Below are 26,647 nucleotides of genomic sequence, written 5' to 3' on the forward strand. Positions count from 1 at the left end.
TCCGTAGCCCTTTCCAGCTGTGTGGAGTTGTACAATGTTGTCTTTGGACAGCTCTTTGGTCTTGGCCATGTTCCAAGTTTGAGTCTTCCTGATTGTTTGGGGTGGACAGGTGTCTTTATGCAGCTAACGACCTCACACAAGTGGATCTGATTCAGGAGTGGAGGTGGACTTTTAAAGGCGGACTAACAGGTCTTTGAGGGCCAGAATTCTAGCCAATAACTGTTCAAATACTTATTTGTAGCTGTATCACACAAATAAATCGTACATTGTGATTTCTGGATTTTTCTTTTTAGATGATCTCTCTCACAGTGGACATGGACCTACGATGAACATTTCAAGACCCCTCTCTGATTTCCAAGTGTGAGAACTTGCAATTTAGCAGGGTGTTCAAATAGTTATTTTATTCACTGTATTTAAAACTACATGAGATGTTCTTTATATTTGGTCACCATATACTGGTTTCTCTCAACCTAAAGCCTCCGAAACAGGGATTTTAGGTTTATCTCGCACCAATGTTTCTCAATGTTTGTGCATATCACAAGGAAGCACATTTTGCATGCAAGTATCTTGCTTCAGCAGTGTGTGTTCATTTCTTGTGTCTCTTCCCTGCAGTTATGCCAGTGTGGTGGATTAATAGATTTGTGTGCGTGCGCTTGTGCATGCTGGGACAACAGATGGCATCAGGCTGAGAGACTTGGTTTGAGTTGGGCCTTCTCCTATGGAACTCCAATACACATGCATATGTTTACAAAAATCCATCATTAGTGCCATTATCATAAGACTCTTAGCTTGTTTGTCACAAGTACGATCACACCTATCCTTCCTATCTCTGTCACTGTAACTGTTTGTCTACCTTTGTTGTGTAAAGCGTTATGGTCCTGCGTGAAATAGTAATTGTTCCCCTTGAGAAATCATGCATTTACTGTGGTCAATCGCGTTTTGGGGAAAGCAGATTCATTTTCATTGTGCACAACCAAGCCGAGTTACCTTGTCCCATTAGGGGTCGCCACAGCTTGTCATCTTTGTCCATCCAAGCCTATCTTGTGCAGCTTATTCTTTAACACCCAGTGTCTTCATGTCCTCCATCACCACATCCATTAACCTTCTCCAATTTACTCACTCTCTCGCCTCTGGACATGTCCAACCCATCGACGTCTGCTCTCTTGAACGTTGTCTCCAAAACATCCAACTTTGGCTATCCCTCTAATGAGCTCATTTCTAATCCTATCCAACCTGCTCACTCCGAGCGAGACCCTCAACATCTTCATTTTTGCCACCTCTAGTCCTGCTTCCTGTTGTTTCTTCAGTACCGGCGTCTCTAATCCGTACATCATGGCCGGCCTCACCCCTGTTTTATAAACTTTGCCTCTTTGACAAAAATATCTTCACCCAAAAGAGCTCAGAAAGCTGTAACATAATGCCATGATTCAAAGAAATTCAAGAACAGATGATAAAGTAAATGGCATCTATGAGTCTGGGAAAGGTTACAAATCAATTTCTAAAACTTCATGGTGATAGGAGCGCCATTATCCATGTGACCCTTCCACGGAGTCGCCCATTTACAAAAATGACTCCAAGAGCACAGCGATGGCCCATCCAAGATGATTCTTGAATAACAATGACATCCATGTCAAAAACTACTGCTGACCAAATAGAACATAAAGGGTTGGCTAACTTTGTGTGTTTATATTTATCCATTCGTCCAGTTCCTGAGCCGCTTAGGCTCACAAGCGTCATGGGGAGTGCCGCAGCCTTTCCCAGCTGTCAACCGGCAGGAGGCAGGGTACGCCCTGAACTGGTTGCCAGCCAATCGCAGGGCACATAGAAACAAACAGTCGCACTCACAATCACACCTAGGGACAATTTAGTGTGTCCAACTTATGTTGCATATTTTTTGGGATGTGGGAGGAAACCGGAGTTCCCGGAGAAAACCCATGCAGGCACGGAGAGAACATGCAGACTCCACACAGGTGAGGCCGGCATTGAACCCGGGACCTCAGAACTGTGAGGCCAATGCTTTCGCTGCTGCCCCAGCGTGCCCCCATTTGTATAAATGCATTTCATATTTAAATTGGGTTAAATTTGTGAAATGGATGCATATATTTTATGGTACTATATATTTAAAACAATCAGATAACTTTTCCCATGGAACATTTGCTATATTAATAATAACACAATGGAAAACACCATAATAAAGTTCATTATAAATGTTAGTTTACGAATATATATATAGATAAACAGAATTATAGCTTAGTTATAGAGTTGAAAACTGTAGGGATGTCTTTGTGTGTTTAATGGTGTTTTTGCCCATTGAGTTGGCGGGTAATCGTCTGTCTTTAAATGATCCTCTCAGCTCTGGCATTTTAAATGGTAATTAAACAGTAGTTCAGCTGTTAACTCACACACATGCTTGCACACGCACGCACCCATGCAACACCCTGCTGTTTGAATGTTAATTAAAGCAGTATCAGCATCTGGGGATACTTTTAAAGGATTGCATAAGCACATTTACATGTACGCAGAAACACACTCCTGGATGGACTTTATGACCGAACTCTTGTGCAGCTGCCAGTCACGATATTGGATTGACATTTTTGCCGGAATTTACTGGGATAGGCTCTGGCACTCCTGTGACACTTGTGAGGATAGTGGGCTTGGAAAATGGATGGTTGTAAATCTAGAAAAAGATATACCACATTTTCCAAATGGTGCGCACCAGTTAAAAATAAATAAATAAATCTGCCCACCGTGTGTGGCTATTTGTTTGTCCCAGACACGAACCACGGCGAATCATATGCCGCTGATATATACTTCACCTACTGGATTGTTGTGAAATAAGATATTCACACTGAAAAACTTTACAAATGTTAATTTACAGACCATGTTTCCAAACACTGACTGTAACACTGGAGTAAAATGGGTCAAACATAACAAAAAAGTCATTGTTTTTAGTCCCCTTCCTCCTGTTCAATCAAACCACTAAACTCATTGTCTTCAGTACAAGAGTTGAAGAGCCTCAGAAAGTCTGTCACACATCATTTCAATTCCTCTCAATGTCTTTTTCATTTCGAGTTTAAGTTAAAAATATATATTTTGGGTTCATTCGTGTCATGCTTGCTATGAGCACACCAAAAACTTGCGCAGCCTTCTCCACATGCTTGAGTTAGCTTTGTCTTCTACGCACAATTGAGGTAGAATCTTCTTCTTCTATGTGTGCTTGAGGTCAATTGTTCTTCTACTATCTGTATCTGTGCATGCCCAGAACCCAGTGCATTATAGGGAACGGGCATGTTTTCACCATTGTGTTCAAACAAGTTTTTGTTGTAGGTTTAAACTGATAGATGGTAGCAAAAAAAAAAATAAATAAATAAATCAACATTCCAGCCACATCGTTAACTATGCCGCAGGGTACACATCCCCGGAAAAAGTACCGGCTTGTCGTCCGGAAAATACGGTATAACTCCTGAGCTATAATCATTGTAATATCATTGTAACACACAGCTGAGGGCTGCTCCACTGGCGCTTATTAAAGAGGATTACCACACTGATATGTCTTCATTAATCACACAATCAGACAGAAGGACGTGGATGCACGCACACTCACAGTGGCGCTGTGACTCAGGTGTCTGCCAGCCCTCAGGCTCCCCACGGAAATCTCAGCTTCCCTTTGCCTTTGGCTCCAGTCACGACTCTGCTCGCTCCCTCAATAGCAGGCAGGGCACACATTCCATTACAAAATCTGTCTTAATTATTGTGGTTTTAGTTTGTAGTGGTGTTGAACTGCACTGTATCATACTAATAGGTGTTTCTGATATTTCATTAACTTGTTTGTTGAGACTGGACAAGCGATAAACCACAGCAAACTGTAACCAGAATAATAAATGTATTGGTACATTGACACTTCTCTGACAGTTTCAGTGTCACCTATGCACATGATGCTAAAGTTTCCCATGCTGATGGTGACGGTCCACGAATTCCCTCCTCAATCTTCTTCTTTTCATTTCGGCTTGTCCTATTAGGGGTTGCCACAGTGTGTCATCTTTTTCCATCTAAGCCTATCTCGTGCATCTTACTCTGTCCTCATGTCCTCCCTCACAATATTCATCAACATTTTATTTGCTCTTTCTCTCACTCTTTTGCCTGGCAGCTCCATCCTCAGCACCCTTCTACCAATATACTCACTCTCTTGCCTCTGTACATCTCCAAACCATCGAAGTCTGCGCTCTCTAACCTTGTCTCCAAAACATCCAAATTTGACTGTCCCTCTAAAGAGCTCATTTCTAATCCTAGCCAACCTGCTCACTCCAAGCGAGAACCTCAGCATCTTCATTATGCCACCTCCAGTTCTGCTTCCTGTTGTCTCTTCAGTGCCACCGTCTCTCATCTCAACATCATGGCTGGCCTCAGCACTGTTTTATAAACGTTGCCCTTCATCCTAGCGGAGACTCTTCTGTCACATAGAACACCAGACACCTTCTGCCAACTGTTCCATCCCGCTTTGACCGTTTCTTCACCTCCTTACCACACTCTCCATTGCTCTGTATTGTTGACCCCAAGTATTTGAAGTTGTCCACCCTCACTCTCTCTTCTCTCTGGAGCTTCACTCTTCCTCCTCCACCCCTCACATTCATGCACATATATTCTGTTTTACTTCAGTTAATCTTTATTCCTCTCCTTTCCAGTGCGTGCCTCCACACTAATTGTTCCTACGCCTGTTTCCTGGTTTCACTGCAGATCATATCATCTGCGAACATCATAGTCCAAGGGGATTCCAGTCTAACCTCATCTGTCAGCCTATCCATTACTACTGCAAACAGGAAGGGGCTCAGCGCGGAACCCTGATGTAGTCCCACCTCCACCTTAAATTCTTCTGACACACCAATGGCACATCTCATCGCTGTTCTGCTGCCCTCATACATGTCCTGTACTATTCTAACATATTTCTCCGCCACACCAGACTTGCGCATGCAGTACCACAGTTCCTCTCTTGGTACTCTGTCATAGGCATTCTTCTCTGTACTTTTCCACGAGCATCCTCAAGGCAGAATTCCTTTTTCAATGAGAAATGTAAAGAAACCAAGCACTCTGTTGCACTTCCTAGCCACAAAGGCACATAGCAAAATCTCGCTAGTAGTCTCTCTTCAATGAAAGTGGAGATGGCATTTAGGAAAATCCAACAAAATGCTGAATGACAACCGGAAACTGGAAATAAGTTCCGTCTTTGAGGGTTTGTATCTCGAAAAATCAGTTCATTTGCTGAAGCTTTGCTGGCATCGCGCTTTAATCTCCAGTTTGAATTTCCACAGTATTTGAGAAAATAGTATTTGGTATCTTCTTGCACACACAACATGAACATGGCTGCTTTTCTTCAGGTAAAATTCTTATAGCTGTGCTAGGATGGAAAAAAAAACAAAACAAAAAAACGCCCATCAGGTTACATCCTTGTGTAGAACAAATGCCAGGAGAATGTCCTGAACCATCTTGAGATTGCACTTCAAATGAGGACAGAGGAAAAAGCTACAAACCTACTTACTAATCTGTTTTTGTTTTTTTATTTAAATATATTTTGACTAACCGGGTCAAAGATTATTGCTGTATGGCTGAGTATCATCATAAATTGTCCTGGCTGTACAATACATACATGAAAGCTGGCCCCTATCTCCCATACATGACAATGAGCATTGTGCATTTTGCATGCAAACTGCGTGTTTGATACGTTACGTGTCGCTATGCTCGTGTGTGTTTGTGCGTCAGCTTGTATAGTTTCCCGGTCCGTGTCCGGGGAATAATAAAGATAAAGCAGATGCCAGCAGATGCCCCGTTTAAAGATGATCCGTTTCTCTCTGCACACTGTTAACGCTCACTGGGGACAGGAGAGCATTTAACGCAACCCATTTACACCACAGCACACATGGCAACATGACACTGAAAGACAACGTAAAACATTAGCGAAGCAGGAAGACTGGTAGCGGAATGGGGGCAGGGTTACAAATAAGTGAGAATGAAAAAACAAATCAAGGGACACATCAATGTTTGATCATGAAATATGACTAGTGTTTGCATTGTGACTTTTTATTATTATTTTATTATTTGTGGCCATAAAAAAACATTGGACCACAAGCACATTTTCTTTCTTCCGACTCAGCCCTTTGCTTTCACAAAGGATCAAAGTGTCTCTTCCTCGTGGTCTCCCTCTCTCGTCCTGTCAAAGTCAGCTCCCTACAAGAGCATAATTACCAGCACCGAGCGATAAAACCATTAATAACTGCACACACAGTCAGAATGAGACTATTCCCGCTGCTGGACTTATTTCATGCTTTGACAATTCCTCCAGGAATCGCGACACACAAAGGAGCCGAGACCACTCCAGGATTTGTTACATTCTTACTTTTTTGTCTGGGGAAACAAAATAAAAGAGTTCACAACTTCTGTGAGGTCTGTGTCACTCCCTTGACGTTTCATTCTTCGAGCTCCTCTTGTTAAAAACTCAGCGGGCATTTCAATCAGTACACTTACTTGTACACACCATTATCATCACATGTATTACTCATTTTAAACTGGCATCCACAGTGTTGTTTCTCATTTTGTCACTTTCATGTACATAGTAATGTAACCCAAGTATTGCAGGACAAAAAAAAAAACATGGTTTTAAGTGAAATTAGTGTCATGTTTTGACTATTTGTTTCCAGAGCAGCAGAATTTCTTGGACCGAAAAGCACTCAACATTTGAAATCGTCTGAATGGGATTGATTGATTGTACAAATTAAATGTTCAGTCTTCAAACATTGTCCATTTTTAGAATCCGTTATTCAACCGATTAGCTTCGATGCATACATTCCTTCATTGATTAATTGAGTAATCATACACAAATTATTTTTGCATCATTAAACAACAATAACAATACAACATATGCATGTGAGTTGCAGGTATTATTTTTGTGCACTTGAAGTTGCCATCTTAATGTTTTACATTGCAGTATCTGTGAGTTTTAATATGTGTGACTTGAAAAGGCAAGACCTGGCATAATATTGAGCCCATTGGCATTAGAATCAGAATCAGCTTTATTGGCCAAGTGTGTAAAAACACACAAGGAATTCTTCTTCGGCAGTCGGACATTCTAAAACAAAGAACACAGAACAACAAAGCAACAAGAACAAAAATGACATTTCTGTTTATAGGAACTATTCCTTATAAAAGTCGTGCCAGATGTAAAATCTTATTCATTAAAATAGATGAGCGATAAATGTGTTAACATCCCACATTGTGTTAAGCTTGTGAAGAGTGCCTTTACCCGTTTGCAGTTCCCGTTATAGACCAGTGAAATTTCAATGGTGCAAACGGAGCAGTTTAAAGTGACGAATCGTACAGTTTTACAAAATATAAAAAAATATATATATTACTAATACTAATACTGATTGGACCAGCAGGATGTGAGTGAGTGTCCTAACCATGGGTGCACAGTAATATTAATCTATGTGGTAAAATGTTCACTGCAAAGCTTTGAGGCAGAAATTTAGCTTCACCTTTTTTTAGCAATCAAATTATTTAAGTTGCTCAATTGATCATTTCAGCCCTTCATTTACTGCATTGCTTGCAGTCTCTGTCCAGCTGAGTCACATTACTCACCACCACGTAGATCGCATTCACACCCAGGAAGGGTATTCAAATGTTTCATCTGCTAGACAAGAGAAGCAGTTGGTGTTCTTTCATGTTGTGTTCCTTTTGAATATTAACTACCGGCCTGCCCAGTTACAACATATTACGTACTACAACATTTTTAGTTGATTGTATAACGCTAAAAGAATAGGATTATTTTTCTGCAGGCAAAAGCTTTATTATTGTACATGGGAGATTTTTCTGAAGGACAAACATGCTACTGTCTACAACGTTTTTACGTAATCCACACAATGTTATCATTTTCTGTTCCAATTGAATTACTACGGAGCCACTAAAGGGCCATTGAGGGAAAAAAAAACTGGTTTCTCATTGTAATGAGAAACTTACTCATTACAGTGAGGAAGTTTCTCAAACCAGTTAGGTTTTTTTTTTTCAATGTCCCTTTAGGAGCTCCTTAAATTACTCCCTCTGACAACAGAATAAAATAATATAAAGCCCCAGTGTAGGACTTCATCCTATGTGAGGTATGTGTGAAGTGGCCTCTTCCCAAAAATGTGACCAGGGAGACTATAGGTCAACCGTACATTCATTTAATTGTTTAAATCCTCCAGTTGCATCCACCTCTTTGTCTCCCATCCATTTTAAAAGCTATAAATCCCCAAAAGTGTTTTCTCAAAGTGCTCCTGTCTTCCTTGTCTTCTTCTTCGTCCATTTTCTCTATCACGCTCATCGGTTTGTCCATCCTGCCATCCACCTGCCCTCTTCGATGCATACACTCCTTCATTGAAACATCTTTCTGCTCATCCATCCCTCCATCATGCAGTTTACAAATCATAAATCTGCAGAGCTGTTTTATCAAAAAGGATCTCAGGTGTGTGTATGTGTGTGCGTTTATGTGTGAAATGTCTGTGATTACCTGCACGAGCTTCCCCAAGATGTTTGTTCTCATATATATTTATTTAAGGCCATTCTATTGGGACCCCCGCCCCCAATCCCAGAGCCTTATTTGTGGAATTTTTCCATAAATCATTTTGTCATTTAGCAATGCACGAACAATTGCGGACAACTTCAAAACGGAGTGATGGTGGTGTTTCATAAATAAATACATCCAGTATGGACCTCATGTATTTATACACACACCCACACATGCACATGTAAAAAAACAAAAACAACAAAAAAACAAGTGACCACATAAACAAACCACACACACAATCGGTCTATAGTATGACGTGGCAATAACTCACATAATGCTAGTGTGTACTGTGAAATATGACAGGTCTCTGTGTGCGTGCGTGTGTGTGAGCGTGTAAGCGTGAGTGTGCCTCTCTGATGACAATAGTCCACCCCAATGTCCTTGTCCGTCTCTCGGTAAACTTTTCATTGGGTCAGACATTAGCATAGGCGGCTAACTATAACCTGGATGATGGATGGAGCCACAACTCTCTCTGTGATGTGACCCATGCACACAGCCTCAATAGATGGAAAGGGCACTTCCTGGTGCATCATGTTAATGCCTCAGGTGTGGCCGGGATGGCAACTGTAGAATTTCAATAATGTTTGCACCGGATCTGTTGGATGAGGCTGCGCAATGTTGCTGTGTTCTCAAAAACAATAAACCCCATACAGTAAACATCAGGCACAGACCTCCACCAAGGCAGTGACAAGTCTTTTGAGTGGTATCCTACATACATGCGGCAGAACAGCAACATACTGTAACCCTGCCTCGCCAATACATGATGAGGGGGGGGGGTTTCAATTAATGGAGCATCCATCACGATTTCAACTCAATGAATTAAAACTTCTTTTCCCTCCCAAAACCCTGATATGTGTTACCATAACCACCAAAATTAGAATAATCTCTGTTGGCTAATTACGTGAAGAACACAAGGTAGGACTTTGTTGCAGGTTGCTGTTAAGCTAGTCTGATGGCATAACATCCAAAACATAACAACATAAGCAATAACTCTCTGTAGAAAGATGTACAGATAGTCATTAAGAAATAAAGTGTAACAATGCTGTGGTTTTTACATTCTGAAAGTTGTATATTGAGTAGATTTATTAGTAGATTCAATTAACAGAGAGTTATCACTCTGCAAACAGTACCCACCGGGAAATGAAACAAAACCAATTGCAATATCATTTATCATTGTCCTTCCATCCATCCATCCATCCTGCCATCCTCCACATTGAGAGGAGCCGGAGCATCTGATTACGATGCCTCCTGGACACCTCGCTGGTAAGGTGTTCCTTCCCATCAGGGGGACACTCCGGGAACCAGTTAGGACACGCTAGAGAGACTATTGTCGCCCAGCTGTCATGGGAATGTATCTGGATCCCCTCAGAAGAGCTAGCTAATGTAGCTGGGGTGAGGGAGGTCTGGGCATCCCTGCTAAAGCTACTGTCCCCACGACCCGACCTCGGATAAGCAGAAGAAAATGAATGGATGGATGGATGGATGGATGGATGGGGCCTTTAGATATGAGTGAATCTTTAACAAAATATATTTCCACTCACAGTTGAAGTCTACCGTCAAATTAAACAAAAAAAAAGAGGATTACTTGTGTATTGAAGACTAGGTGTGTCAGAAGAATTTAAGGTGGAGGTGGGACTGCATCAGGGTTCCGCTGAGCCCCTTCCTGTTTGCGGTAGTAATATATAGGCTGACAGCCGAGGTTAGACTGGAATCCCCTTGGACAATGATGTTCCCAGATGATATTGTGATCTGCAGTGAAAGCACAGAGCAGGCGGAGGAACAATTAGAAAAATGGAAGTACGCACTGAAAAGGAGGAATGAAGACTGGCTGCCGGCCATGATTTACGGATTAGAGATGGTGGCTCTGAAGAAACAACAGGAAGTAGAATTGGAGTAGCAAAAATGAAGATCCTGAAGTTCTCGCTTGGAGTGAACAGGTTGGATAGAATTTGAAATGAGCTCATTAGAGGGACAGCCAAAGTTGGATGTTTTGGAGACAAGGTTCGAGAGAGCAGACTTCGATTGTTTGGACATGTTCAGAGGCGAGAGAGTGAGTATTGGTAGAAGGGTGCTAAGGATGGAGCTGCCAGGCACAAGAGTGAGAGGGAGACCAAAGAAAAGGTGGATGGATGTTGTGAGGGAGGACATGAGGACAGTGGGTGTTAGAGAGGAGGATGCACGAGATGGGCTTAGATGGAAAAAGATGACATGCTGTGGTGACCCCTAGCGACCCCTAACAGGACAAGCCGAAAGGAAAAGGAGACATGTATTGAAGAAAACCAAAGAGCTTTCCCTGAAGAATGCCTCTGTTAGCTCAATGCTAACACACAAAGGAAACACCATTGACAGGCATATAATTAGCATTGATAGTTACATTGTTATAACCCTTTAAGCAATGGATGGCAAAACAACAGCTGGAGCAACCCTTCTAGACAGAATACTCTTGAGACCATTTATCGTCTGTGGGCTAAAGACGAATGTTATTATTGCATCTTATTGGCTCACTGACAGTAGTGCCGACTCATACATTTTTGGGTCTGTAAGACTGTATTATGCTGCCCCCGGCGGCCAAGGCAACTATTCCAGAAGTAACGGACATTTTATTGAATTGAACTATTAAATCATTACGTTCTGCACTTTTTAGTACTGGTATTATTGGAGCGCTATTTTCATCTTCCTAATAAAACACATTAATATATTTCCCCCTGTATGCCTGTTACTTTGCCTGTTTAAGAAATGTGAGGCATATTTTAGGGAAAAAAAGAACATATTCATGTCAAATATTCTTCACTTGAGTGTTGCTGCATCTCAAAAACCATTCAATTGTCTGTCCTAACCACCTGCAGATGGCCTCCTCCTTTGGCATGGCTGTGGCCAATCATGGTCCCCCGTGTTGTTAAGGGATTAGCGACAGTTCAATCAAATGGACTCCTTCAGCTTTCATCCCTTCAACGTAACAGGGAACAAATGTGCCACACAAACAACTCATCATTGGAAAACACAGAACAGCAGAAGCCCAAAACAGTCTCAACGGGAGCGTGGGACCTGCTGAGAGCCAAGGGGCCAGAAGCTTGAAGTGTCTGTGTTTGTTCATCCATCTTGCTATACAAACAATATGTTGGACACAGATGTAGTAAAATAGTTTATTGAATACACACGTGCACAGATTTGTTTCATTTGTGTGCATGAACGTGAGACACAATCAGCCTTACCACTACTGAAACCATCTAAATTCAGGGGTCAGAGAACATGAGTTTTTTGTCATCCACATTTAAACCAAGTCCTGCGACTAGCTGGCAACCAGTTCAGGGTGTACATCGTCTCCTGCCCGAGCATTGCTGTGAGAGGCTCCAGCACTCCCACGACCTCCGATAACGGATGGATGGATGAAAGCAAAGTTGTTGGTTCTACTCCCTTTAAAACGAGCTCACAATGGTTACTGAAATGACTTCAACCCGACGAGACTGGAATTTGTCAAACAGATTACCGACCCCAAAGCTTTGGAGAGAATGTCCTGGACAGATGAGACAAAACATGAGATCCTTGACCAGTAGGGTTGGACATGAAAATCGAGAAACAATTTGAACCGTGACTAACCTTCTGGTTCTCTTGGATTTGTTCAATTAAAAAAAAAAAAAAAATATATATATATATGTTCCCAGTTTCGATACCTAGTCGGCGAGCTCTGAAGAATAAGTGATTAAAAACAAGTTGTGTTTATGGCTATCAGGGTCGGGGTCTTAACTTTGTTAAAATTAAAGACGACCTCTGTGCAACACCTAAAACAAGATTATGTTGAATAGAGGCTTTCACAATTTGTAGCATCTGAGACACTTCAAGCCTCAGGCTACACCGTGCAGAGCTAACGTGAAGTCAACTCTCAAACAATTGAGTGAGTGAAACAATAAAATGTCTGTGGCAACAGTGAGACAGCTGACAAGGTAAACGCTTGCCTGCAGTTTTGCACTGATGATTTTTAGTGTTTATTTTAGTCTTCAAACCAACGTAAGAGCCAATAACAGAAAAAAAAAAAAAAGCCTAACATTGATCTTAAACATCACTGTAGCTTTACATCACAATGAATTCACAAACGTTGTCTCTCAGTATCACAAACAATAACCTTTTGGCTCCTCGGTGTGTCCGAAAAGGAATCACCTTTTTATAGCATTTGGTTGCTTCCATTAAAAACAAACAAACAAAAAAAAACACTGGAACTCTGTCCACTTGTTTTTCGTCCCAAAACAATGACTACCCTACCCTTCAAAATAAAAGACGCCCACCTTAAATCAGGAAGTCAAGTCAAACCTTCCGCATGCAAAATAAACAATTTCATGTGATAAAATGGTTCCAAAATAACAATTTTAACTTATAGCTGAAACAATAAGTAAATATGAAGTCAATTGGGTTACTTCCACACACACTGCCTTTTAGTTCATAGGTTTGATATTGATACATGTTATAAAGATCCCTACGTCAATGTTTATTTTGTCCTATAATGCGGGCTGTTAAGAAAATGGATCTTTGTAATTTAAACAAATGTTAACCAGATAGAAAATATTTTTTTTTGTGTCCTGGGACTGCTTTATTCCATCCTGCACAAGATATTACGAGTCTATAATGCACAGTGATACCTCTTGATTATCAAGACATTCTGGAGCGTAATGTGTTGACCAATTTCAGAAATATTTATCTTAAGTTATGTCCTGATGGGGAAAAACAACTTAAAGCAACCAAAAATATGTATTATTATCATCCTATTTTGAAGTGGAGTTCCATAAACTCCAATGTTTGTTTGTTTATGTGCATGGGAACGTTGAATAAAATTCATGTTCACACTTGCGTTTAAGTGCATCTTTCTGTGTGACACAATTAATTTCTCGGTTGCACTCCATAAATTGCCTGTGTAACCGCACACCATTTTTTGGTTGAATGATGTCAGTTGAGTCTCTCAGATTTTTGTTTTTTTTTTGTTTTTCATTCTCAGAGTCCTTTTCCTCTCCATCCTGATGTTTCCCTTTTGAGCTGCTTGACCTCCCAGTTGCCTGTCCTCTGTCTGTGATTCGGATATCTCCCTCCGTCAAAAAGTAAGATGCATATCTGTTGTCATCTAGTTTGTTTGATTTCTCTTCCATCCGGTAGCCATTATGATTGTGGGTGGTTGGATTTCTCTGGATGGGCCGATAGACAGAAAGTTAAGATGGACATTTGAAAAAGTAGACACAAAGACACACACACACACACACACACACACCTTCACTAAAATATCCATCTATTTTCTAAGGCGCTTTTTCTCACAAGGGTCGTGGGAGTGCTGGAGCCTATCCCAGGTATCTTTGGGCAGGAGGCGGGTACACCGTGAACTGGTTGCCTGCCAATTGCAGGGCACATACAAACAACCAACCAGCCGCACTCACAATCACACTTAATGTATAATCATCACCAACTTTTTCAGCACAAAATTCCCAGTTCTGCATTGAATGTACTGTTCTGAATTGTGTATATACGGACAGTTTCTGACATTATCTAATTACTTCAATGTAATATCAAACAACATACTGTTTCAATTTTAATATTTCATTCATACCTCATTGACCTTTGTGTTATATGGATTAGTGTTCAAACAGCTTTACTGCTCACTTATCCGAAACATTTTTTTAACACGTTTCCCCAGTATGAGGTGTGATGTTTTGCCCGGCTTACAGAATTATAAATGCTATTGTGGTATATATGAAATATTAGTTGTTACTAAATACAAGGAATCTCTTGTATTTCACAAACACATGTAAAGCGGGCTTGGAAACACGCTCGTTATTTGCGTTTAGAATGCAAAGGATATTGCAACAATAGAAAACACTTTGGCCACGTTCGGAAAGGAACATTTCCCCTAGAGCAGTGTTCACCATTTGCCTGTTTGTATATTGTTAGAAACTGGGATTGAAAGAGCAACTCCAATTGTATGTCCTACTAATAATAATATAGAATGAGATTCAATAGGAATATAATTCAGTAGAGCTCCATCATTACTACCATATCCATTCATCCAACCATTTTCTGAGCCAATTATCCTCACAACGGTCACGGGAGTGCTGCAGCCTATCCCAGTTGTCAACGGGCAGGAGGTGGGGTACACCCTGAACTGGTTGCGAGCCAATAGGAGGGCACATTGAAACAAACAACCAGTCACACTCACAGTCACACCGAAGGGCAATTTAAAGTGTCCAATTATTATTGCATGTTTTTGGGATGCGGGAGGAAACTGGAGTGCCCGGAGAAAACCCACACAATCATTGCGGAGAATATGCAAACCCCACACAGGCGAGGCCGGGATTTGAACCTTGGCCCTCATAACTGTGAGCCCAACGCTATAGCCGCTTGCTCCACCATTCCTCTGTTACGACCATATTGCAATCAATATTATAATTGCCATGTCAATTTACCCACAAAATTCAGCCAAGGCCAGTCAGAGCTTCCAAGTACCTCCTAAAAAAAATTAGAGCTCTGTCAGTACAACCTGAGTTGTTTGAGGATTTTATTCTCTTACACAATTCAGACGGTAAAGTCCCCCTCATTTACTTCTTCCATCTTTCTGCACATTTTGTGATTCATTCTCATGTTTTGAGTCGCTGTCATCAAATAACAAAATAAAAAAGGCGTAACCCACCCATTTGCAACATCTGTTTTTCATTCTCCGTGGCTCAGGAAGTAGCCTGCAAACTAAATTTTTTTTTTATATTGCAGACAGCAGTTCCGTGAAGGTCTGTGTTTGACTGACACTCATTTTAGTTATCATTTGCTGTTGTCTTTGCATTCCTTTTCTTTGCGTTGCTCTTAATAACTCACGACCAACACACCTTGAGCTTGTGACCCCATCTTAGTGGCTGAAAAAGTGACAAAACTAACCCTCTTAGATTCACAGATTTTTGATCAAAACCAGTATGAGTTGGAAAATATTCATTACAAATTTAAATTGCATATACTGCCAGGCCTAGTGACTTGAGTAGTATCGTCTTCCAAGATTGGAGAATCAAGAAGCGAGTGTTTGCGCAATCATATGAAAAGGGGGGAAAAAATGACTGCATGCCATTATGTGATGTGACAGTAGCCTTAAAGACGTGTATGGGCCAAGCAACCTGTAGGGCGTATAAACAGATTCATAGATGTTGCCCAGAGAGGAAGGCCAGCCGGAGGCCGAAATCCATGATGACGCCCTCCCTGGGTCGACTTGCTGCCTGTTGTGGCCCGAAGACACACCAGCCCTCACCTCTCTCTGCCGCTTGAGGGCTTCTCGGCTGTCGCTCTCACATAAACACACACAGGCACACACACATGGTAGCCTGCCTGTGACCCGGGTGTGGAATCAAAAGGGAAGAACAGAATCTGTCCTGAACTAACCTCTAATTAACACTCTTGGCAAAGTAGTCCCTTATAAACGCATAAATAGCCACACACGTGCAATTACACTCACAAACTGCAGGCTGAAAATGTGCAATGAGTTGGCTGTTAACAAAGAGTTCAGTGCACATACTGTTCTGCATGCATATAGATATAAAAAGAAAATAATTACCCAATGCCAATGGTGTTGGGATGTTGTATTTACCCTAGAGAACCCATGGGGTCAGTTAGTACATAAAGTTTTAAAAGAGATCTATTAAAAGATGTCTTGGGTTCTCCAGGGTTAAACATAAATTAAAAAATATAGTTATTTACAAAACATGTTGAAGATATATTTAAATGAATGCACTACAAAGACCAGCTATGTAATGTTCAAACTCATAAACCTTGTGTTTAGCAAATAGTCATTCATTTACAATTTTATGGCTGCAACACATTCCAAAATTTCTGGGGCAGGGAGCACAAAAGACACAAAGAGAAGAAAAAAAAAAGAGGAAAGTTGAGGACTGGTCATCAGACACTTGTTTGGAACATCCCACAAGTGAGCAGGGCAATTGGAAAGATTATTGGGTATAACTCGAGGCCCTGTAGCTCAGTGGTTAGAGCACTGGTTTGGTAAACCAGGGGTTGTGGGCTCATATCCCACTGGGGCCTCCACTCCCTGAGAAGGGTTCCGTCAGGAAGGGCATCCGGCGTAAAAATTGTGCCAAACACATATATATGCGTTCATCTGAGATGACACGCTGTGGCGACCCCAAAAGGCACAAGCCGAAAGTTCCTCAACCTTTCTTCAATGTAACACAGAATTTTAAGTTAATGATTATTTTCTAAAAACAATAGTTGATCAGTTTGAACATTAATTATATTATTGTCTTTGTGGTGCAGTCAATTAAATATAGGTTGAACATGATTTCTAGATCAATATATGCTGTGTTTTTGTTTAATACAACTTCACAACTTTATAGGAATTGGGTTTGTGTGTCTATATATATATGTGTGTGTGTCTATATGTCTCTCATTTTGATGGAAAGTTACATTACATTACCAGTAATTGACAAGCTGTTACATCAAATATACATGGAAAAATCGAGTGCCTTGAACATCTATCTTATCAGACACAGAGGAGAGAGATAAAGTGCCTTATTTTGACTACCTGAGATGACAGGCAGCTTGTGGAAGTGTGGAGGTCGTCACTCTACAAACACAAAGCCACTTTCTCCCCCACTATGTAATCCCTTTTAGGGACAGAGCCCGTCGACACTCTTGAGGTCCATCCATGTTATGTATTCATTGGAAGAAAAAAAAAACAGCTTAAAGTAAGAAGCAGTTTTAAGGGTGAAAACTTCAGATTGTTTATTGATTTTTATTTGTGTTGTTGAATAAGTCTGTCTGAGGATCATGTCCCAGGGGGAGCTCAGCTCGGGGCGTTGCATTAGGCACACTCGTGCCGAGACGGATCTGCAAGTACATGCGAGTGGACAGCTGCATGTACTTACTGTACGGACCCGCACCTTTGCCTTGGAGAGGCGTCTTAAATAAACCAGTCACCTTGACATTTGAGATTTGTGTCACTGATGCAGAATTGAAATTTCTTACCTTTTGCATTCACAAAGTCACAAAATGTAAAAAGTCAAAAGGTTAAAGTATTCTTACGGGGGCCTTGTGAAACTCAATATCAACATAATGGACTGACCGATATTTTCACTCAAAATAAAATAAGCATCTTTAGATTAAATCTGAGCATCCACGTGTTGTGGGAAAAAAATATGGAATTTTTATTTTAACCAACCATGTAAAGAACTATGAGCTGTATTTTCACCCAAAATAAAATACTCATTTTTAGATTGTGGGTTAAAAAAAAAAAAAATATATATATATATATATATATAGCTTCTTACTTTTAACCCTCTCTGGACCAAATAAAATTTTGCAGAGAGAAAAATCTGATACTTTCAGAAAATGATACTCTGGACTTCAAATTTTTGATTATATTAAACCTGTTGCAAATTAGCAAGTGAACAACTATGAGCTAATCTCTGAAAAATATACCGAAGAACTAGCGTATTTTCCGCACTATAAGACGCACCGCATTATAAGGCGCACCTTCAATGAATGGCTTATTTTAACACTTTTTTACATAAATAAGGCGCACTGCGTTATAAGGCGCATAGAATAGACGATAAAGTAGAGGCTGGGGTTACGTTATGCATCCATTAGATGGAGCCGTACTAAAGGCTCAATATTGATCCATATATAAGGCGCACCGGATTATAAGGCGCACTGTCGGCTTTTGAGAAAATGAAAGGCTTTTAGGTGTACTTTATAGTGTGGAAAATACGGTATGTCTTTAAGGAAATAAAAAGCTATGACATAAAAGCATTGAGAAATATAAGCAATAACAATTTGATTGTTCTTGATGGATACAGTGGTCCCTTTAAAGTTGTCTAGTTACAATTCATCCTGTTTTTTGTTTTTTGAATATTTGAGTATTCTATCACTTGAGTGGGGGGGGATAATAATTCATGTAATGCCTCACATGTCAGCAAAGAGAGACACAGTCACTGATGCACTTTCAAGCATTTATTGGATGGTTGAAATGTAACATGCTTGACAGAGCTAATTTCCAAAATGCAGTCAAACAGATGAGAAATGGAAAGAGCACAATGTGAGCATTTGGATTTCTCTCGGGTCGTTCATTTTTGACCTCGCATTGGACAGAGTGTGTTGGGAGCCTAATGACTGCGACAGATGCCCAATGCCTTCTTCACAATACCGACGCCATAAAACACAAGGCAAACAGGCGGTACCCTAAAGGCCTGTCCGTCCAGCCATCAGCGTGACTACGCTGGCGAGGGCGGGATGCACCGCAACCCGATGTGCACGAGAGTGAGCGAGACACACAGAGAGAGGAGGAGCACGAGCAGGATGGATGCAGAAAGATTAATTGACACTCAGCGAATGAGAAAGAGGGAATGAAAGCATCTCCCCGTGATCCATAGAGAAAAAAAGCTGACAGATGACTGGGCAGCCTTTTAGGGAAATGGCGGGGGAGTATTGTGCTGTGTCTGTCTGTCACCCTGATTAAAGGCACGGGCGAGCGGGTGACACATAAACACGAGGTGCTTCCAGTGTTGTTTCGAAAGCCACATCAAGTGTTTTACAGCTAGTTAGGAGTCGTAAATACTTCTTGTCTGACCGTCGGAAATTGTGCTTAAATCTTGGGGTTGGTTTTACTGCATGTTAACTTTGTAACCAATGTTCCCCCTTCCAGAGATGAAATCTCTTGAGCCTGAGTCAGTTTTTGTTTTTTCTAGTGAGCAGGTATTGCAGCTCGCCCAAACTCCACCTCATCCGGGGTGACACACACACAAAAAAATAATAAGAAGGGCTGTAAAAAATGATGAATGAAGGAAGTATTGATGGGTGAAAACAAGTCTTTGAATGGCCTTGTGATGCCAGGACTGTGAAAAGTTTGCGGTATTGTCATAGAGAAATCTTTTATGTAAATTGGAGACATTTGTGAAAAAAAAAAAAAAATCAGGGTGTAGTACTCAGTCATGATCATCATATTTACATCATTGAACACCGTATAACGTATATAATCTCTTTTGTCTGTCTTTTTCTTCTATCTTCATATGGGTTTGGACCCTTACTTTAACTTAGCCTACTGGAAAGGAGAGGAATGAAGATTAGCCGAAGTAAAACAGAATATATGTGCGTGAATGAGAGGAGTGGAGGGGGAAGAGAGTGAGGCTACAGGGAGAAGAGATAGCGAGGGTGGACGACTTCAAATACTTGGGGGTCAACAATCCATAGCAATGGTGAGTGTGGTGAAGAAATGGGTCCAAGCGGGGTGGAACAGCTGGCGGAAGGTGTCTGGCGTTCTATGTGACAGAAGAGTCTCTGCTAGGATGAAGGGCAACGTTGATAAAACAGTGCTGAGGCCAGCCATGATGTTGAGATGAGAGACGGTGGCACTGAAGAGACAACAGGAAGCAGAACTGGAGATGGCAGAAATGAAGATGTTGAGGTTCTCGCTTGGAGTGAGCAGGTTGGCTAGGATTAGAAATGAGCTCTTTAGAGGGACAGTCAAATTTGGATGTTTTGGAGACAAGGTTAGAGAGCGCAGACTTCGATGGCTTGGAGATGTACAGAGGCGAGAGAGTGAGTATATTGGTAGAAGGGTGCTGAGGATGGAGCTGCAAGGCAAAAGAGCGAGAGGAAGACCAAAGAGAAGGTTTATGGATGTGGTGAGGGAAGACATGAGGGCAGTTGGGGTTAGAGAGGAAGATGCAGGAGATAGGCTTAGATGGAAAAAGATGACACGCTGTGGCGACCCCTAACGGGACAAGCCGAAAGGAAAAACACCACCGTTTAATGGCAGGAAAGATCAAAATCTGCCATTTATATTTTTTTAGGTGTGATCTTTCTACACATTTCAATCCATTGTATGGTGTCAAGTTTTTACATTCAGAAGTTTGCAGTATGTCGGTGTCACAGAGGGACATATTACGAAGGGAGGAGGGTGAGAGCAACATTGCAAGGAAGCTTGATAAGGATAACGGGATCAAGAAACCGTGGAATTGGCGCTGGCTGGAGTTTAAAGTCGGAAATGAATACCTTGACGAGAATATTAGGAAGATTAAAGAATCTGGGAGAGCAAACTGCATCTTGTGGCACCGGGATGTGACGTTTGGATCTGGATTGGAGAATGCGCTTGTTCCATCACATCAATGGATATAAGTACGCACAACTGGTTAAAACGAAGCAGTCAAATTATGTGTGCGTGCATGTCTGCCTGCGTGAGTGTGTGTGTGTGTGTGTGTGTGTGTGTGTGTGAATGTGTATGTGAGAGAGAGAGAGAGAGGGAGACCCCCGCGTCCCCTGCTAATTGTTCCTCGGATTTTACTTTTTCCATTTCACAGCCCTGGAAGTGCTATATAAGTCTCATTTATTGTTATGATTCATTTATCAAGGTTTGAATAATGTGGATGGATGAAGCTGACCATTCCAACTAATCACTATCCTTCATCATGTATCCCGGCACAATGCATCCAAATTAAAAGTCATTTTTCCTGTAGGAAATCATCTGTTTCTGAGTCAAGCTGCTGCCATTATAAACCTTTATTGACCGCACAAGAAATATTTTCAATGATAAAAATAGTCACAATAAAACAATATTTAAGCGTTCTTAAGTGTCATACCAATGTAGAAATACCTGTTAGCTGTTATTAATGAATTATTAATTAAATAATAAATTCAGCCTTAGGGTTAAGATCACGGTGGAGCAACTCTAGAGCATTGGCCTCACAGTTCTGAGGACCCGGGTCCAATCCCAGTCCCCCTGTGTGGAGTTTGCATATTCTCCGCGTGCCTGTGTGGGTTTTCTCTGGACACTCCGTTTTTCTCCCACATCCCAAAAACATGCACCTTTAATTGGACCCTCCAAATTGGCCCTAGTTGTGATTGTGAGTGCGCCTGTTGTCCGTCGCCATGTGCCCTCCGATTGGCTGGCAACTAGTTCAGGGTGTACCCTGCCTCCTGCCCGATGACAGCTGGGATTGCCTCTGGTACTCCTGGAACCCTCATGAGGATAAATGGCTCAAAAAATAAATGCATGGATGGATGGATTTTGGATTTTTTCAAAAACTTTTAATCGAGTTCCAATTTTTATGATTGATTGAAATCGTCAATATCCATCCATCCATCCATCCATTTCCTTAGCCGTTTATCCTCACAATGGTTGCGTGAATGTTGGAGCCTATCCCAGCTGTTAAGGCAGGGTACACCCTGAACTGGTTGCCAGCCAATCGCAGGGCACATCAAGACAAACAGCTGCACTCACAATCACACCTATAAGCAATTTAGAGTTTCCAATTAATGTTGCATGTTTTTGGGATGTGGGAGAAAACTGGCGTGGTCATAGAAAAACCACGCAGGGATGGGGAGAACCTCCAAACTCCACACAGGCAGGTCCGGGATTTAACCCGGGACCTCAGAACTGTGAGCCCAACGCTTTCCAGCCGCCCCATCATGCCATCGTCAATAATCTTGTTTTTTTTTGTTTGTTTGTTTTCCAAATCAATGCTTGGGGCAAAATCGTTTGCACTCGAAGTCATGTACTATATACTTATACTCAAGTGAGAAAATAACATTTACATCAAGTATGAATGCGCACCAGTGCAGTAGGTGAGACTTTGTGCATGTGCCACATTCATAACATAAAAGGTGTGTGTAACACTGTGTAGTGTGTGTACTGTATGTGCTTGTTTGTTTGTATGCATGTCATGTTTGCGTAGCCCTCTCTGCGAGTGTGACTGTGTGTCCGCGTTATACACATCTGTTGCCTTGTAGCAGTAATTTGCGTTCGCAGCTTGGCGCCCTCGTAATTATTCAGACGTTACCTTTTGCTCAGACATTAAACGCATTCGTCTGGCGGACATGAAACGGCTGCACCTACGATAAGGCTTCAAACGCCTCCTCGTGTCCAAAGAGAAGCGTGGAAAGGTGAAGAGATGCACACTGGGATTTTCCTCCAGAGGTTTGCCGTCGCATTGTTGTTGATTAATTTCATATTGTGTTGTGGTATGTACTTGATAGAGGATAACACGAGACGGGATGAATTAAAAAACTCGGGGTAGTCACGAAAAACTATTACTCGGTTAATTGATTAATAACAATTCTGTCCATTGTGTGGTATTGATATGACCGATGTGGTACAGAGCAAAGCAAAATTATTTTTATAGTGCATTTCATACTCAATGCGCTTTACATGATTAAAAGCATTCAAATGCATAAATAAAAACATTTGAAAAAATACAATTAAAACAACTTTTAGCACACAAAATATCACTGAAAAGTGGACATACTCTAAAACTCAGGAGAAAAAAGAAGCGTTTTGAATCTGGATTTGAAAACACGCACACTTGTGGCTAACGGCACCTCTGTCTGTATTCCATTTTCTGCAGCATAAGAATAACTACATGCTGCTTCACCATGTTTGCTTTGGACTCTGCTCTCCATTATTAGACCTGAGTCAGTCGATCTCAGAGCCCGACTTGGTTTGTAGCCCATTAGCTTTTCTTTCATGTATTCTTGCATTCTCAAGTTACTCGCGTTACGAGTAGTTTTTATGTTACTTTTTGTAAAAATATATATATATTTTTTCCCCCCTCATTATTGCTTGTTTGAAGTTATTCTGCACTTTTATTAAAAAAAAAAAGTTTACAAGGTTGGGGTCCGAGTCGCTACAGATACGGCGGTGCCCTCTCACCCTAGCCTACTCCACTACTAAAGAATACATTTTAAGCAAAAAATGAACGTTTCTTATATTATTTTATCATATAAAGTATTTAAAGTATACATGCATTTCTACTATTCAGTTTATTATCAGGAAAAGCTAAAAAATGATTTAAAAAGCCTATTTTTTTAGGCCTGGAACACATTATTTCTTTTTCCATTAATTGTAATGGGAAATAAAAAAAAATCACTTCTCGAACCGCCTTCTGGAACGGAATGTGATCAAGAACCGAGGTTGTACTGTATTTTACGATTGAAAAATCTCATGGCTCACCAATAGAGCATCACAAAAGATAGAGGTTCTCATTTCATACTACTAGAAAGTGTATCAATAATCGACTCTTTGTGTGTATACTGCAATAATGATCACAATTCAACCTCAAATCTCAAGAAGATCTGTTGTATGAATAATAATATAAAGTAAGTTTATTTCGGCTTGTCCCTTTCGGGGTCGCCACAGCGTGTCATCTCAGATGAACGCACATATGTTTGGCACAATTTTTACACCGGATGCCCTTCCTGACGGAACCCTTCTCAGGGAGTGGAGGCCCCAGTGGGATATGAGCCCACAACCCCTGGTTTACCAAACCAGTGCTCTAACCACTGAGCTACAGGGCCTCTATATGAATAACAATATACACAGGTTAATTGTACCTTCTGCCATCTTGTTGCAAACAATTGTATTTGTTTCTTCTCATCGCTATACATCACTAGTAGAGATTTTAAAACAACAATGCATTATTTGTGGTACTTTTTTAGGAGAATAAAGTGAAATTGGATGATTTTCCAGAGCACAGTTGATAATCTCACACAGCAGTCAGGAGTAAAACTGACGCAGACTTAAAAAAAAAAAAACCACTACATTCATGCAGACCTCTACTATGGCACAACGCATCTGGGTAGTTCTGCCATTTTTCATGTTTTTTTTCACCCTCCTGGTTGCTGATAATGAAAATCACATCCCTTGTAAACAGTTCACTTGTGTCAAAGCTGAACTTTGTAGTAAATTTTAGTCGGCACACGGTTAAAAAGTGAATGTCATTTTGACTCCAACCAGCTTTTAATCATATATTCATATTCATACTCGCACATCCATATTGCTGTATGTTGAATTGTACAGTATGTGTCTACAATGCGTATCATGTGTCTATTTCTTCCTCACGTCCGCCTTTATAAGCCTCCTAGTACACACTGATTGATCATCTACCCCCTTGCAATTTCCAGCCTTCTGCTACTACTGAGCACTTGGCAACACAAAGGTTAATTTATCGCTTCCTCCCCTCTGACTCTTGGACTTAAGTCTTTGGATGACGTTCAAGGATCATTTGCATCGATCACATTTGATATAAAGGGAAACTGTGGCTGACTTTTTCACATCGTTAAAAAAAAAAAAAAAGTCATAAATTGTCATCTTTAGAGATGTCTCTAAGATTTGGCCCAGATGAATGACACCGGCTTGTCATTTTTAACCAGTTGTTCTGGTTTTGCCTCCCTAATGTCACTTTGAATAGAATTGGCAGATATTTTGACCACTTGATCTGAATTAAACAAGACACTGTGTTGAAATGGGCTCTGTGGTACCAAAAAGGATGCCAGAAAAACATTTTTTTAAAAAATCAGTTTGGTCTTTGATGTGCTGGGTTTCCTGAACTTAAAAAAAAAAAAAAAAAAAAAAAAAAAAAAAAAAAAAAAAAAAAGTGCAATTGAACTAAAACTGCCCACAATTTCTTTTCTTCTGGGATTGTGTTCATTGACACAGAAACAATTCTGTTTGCTTGCACATCCATATTCACATTTTCCCCCTGCATAAATATTAAAACATGCAGCAAGAAAATGAGGCGGTAAAAGAACGTTCGCCAGCACGTGCAATGTTGAATTCATGTCGGTTTCAAAGCCCCAACGCGTCTCTTCCTGCGACGGAGCGGCACCAACATGCTAATCAGCTCCTCGCCGGAGCCTGTTCTGGCTAATTGTCGACAAATGATCTCAACTCCGCTATAATGTATGCGCAGAACCTTCGCCGGCGCATCCGGCCCAGTCAAACGCTCCCGTTTCAACAAGCGGCTCGATTGCGCCATTTAAATATAGACGTGCATTGTTATGCACACTTGACTCGCTCTCATTTTCCCTTTCTCTCATGTTTTTCGGCGGTTGACTCACATTCCCACTCCAGCCTTTGTTGTGTTCTCTCATCCCATCAGTCAGCCGCTCTGTCACGTCTCGGAGTCGGCCCGTTTTAAGTAAAGGCTAATATTATTAGAATTTCCAGACCGACATTTGAATTAGAAGTGGCTTAATTAGTCCTCAATTTTCTTGGCCGATTGAAGTCGACTTAAGTCTTCTGGGACCCCGGAGGGGGTAAAATAAAAAAAAAAATAATAAAGAAGGCCTGTTGGGAAATAATATGGGCTCACTTGAAATTAAAAGTGGAATGAAATTTGACATGGAATTTCAGTTAAAGTTAAGAAAATAAAAGAAAGCACACATGGCGAAAAAATACTACTATCGTATACATTTTAAGTTTGTAAACCCTTTAAAGGGAAATAATTTAAATACACGGAAATAAATAATAACCCATGTAAATTACTGCGCACTACTTACAGCACTACTTGGCAACTTGTTAAAAATCAAACTTTTTAAACATCACACGACATAAATCTATATAAAACAATGATGCACACTCATTTTCTGGTAATTAATCAGTAAATTATCATTTGCGGAGTCACATCATTCCCTCACTGGACAAATTCCACGTGACTGTATTGAAGCTAGATGTCCAAGCATATGAGCGACAATATCAAATTCATGGCCTTATCAATTATGCATTCACAATACAGTGATACTGGGTCATGTTGTATTTATTGCACTATGCGTGGATGTCTGTAAGCATCATGAGTTGGTTCGCTTCACTGAAGACTCGATGTATCTTTTTGTGTGAATGTGTGAATGAATGGCTGCGATATTCAATCTGTGATTGCCTTGCGATGGGTTCAGGGTGCATCCCACCTCTTGCCTGTGACTCTTTATAGATAAATGCTAAAGAAAATGGGTTGATGGATGGGTGAATTCATAGATTTCTCAAGTGAGGTATTCAAATGTCCTTTCATCATCATCATTTGTCATTGATGTTAAATACTTACTGTTCTTCCTTTTGCAACACACATTTTATGAACTTGGAATATATGAAATGACTTTATGCGCATCCCGCAACCCTCGTGAGGATAAGCAGCCCGGATAACGGACCTACGGACTTTGCTCTGCAGTACATGTAATTGGAAAATGGAAGAACTGTTTTGAGGCCCCTGAATATATGACACTGAACCTTAGTGTTTACACTTCATATCTAGCAGGCGACATTAGTAAGAT

At 40.8% G+C, this 26,647-nt stretch overlaps 1 protein-coding gene across 10 annotated transcripts in view; it reads left to right on the forward strand.

The window, feature by feature from the left end:
• esrrga (estrogen-related receptor gamma a) overlaps window positions 1-26,647 on the forward strand; it is a 254,158-nt gene that overhangs the window by 63,529 nt on the left and 163,982 nt on the right. For 8 of the 10 annotated variants that reach the window (XM_061814389.1, XM_061814382.1, XM_061814388.1 and 5 more), the window contains exon 3: window positions 13,575-13,674. The gene's annotated coding sequence lies outside the window, so the exon portion shown is untranslated. Of the gene's footprint in view, window positions 1-13,574; window positions 13,675-22,397; window positions 22,524-22,950; window positions 23,044-26,647 lie in introns of all 10 variants that reach the window. The other 2 variants (XM_061814383.1, XM_061814385.1) reach the window with 2 other exon arrangements.

Source organism: Syngnathoides biaculeatus, chromosome 3 (assembly GCF_019802595.1).
Source record: "Syngnathoides biaculeatus isolate LvHL_M chromosome 3, ASM1980259v1, whole genome shotgun sequence".
Lineage (NCBI taxonomy): Eukaryota > Metazoa > Chordata > Actinopteri > Syngnathiformes > Syngnathidae > Syngnathoides > Syngnathoides biaculeatus.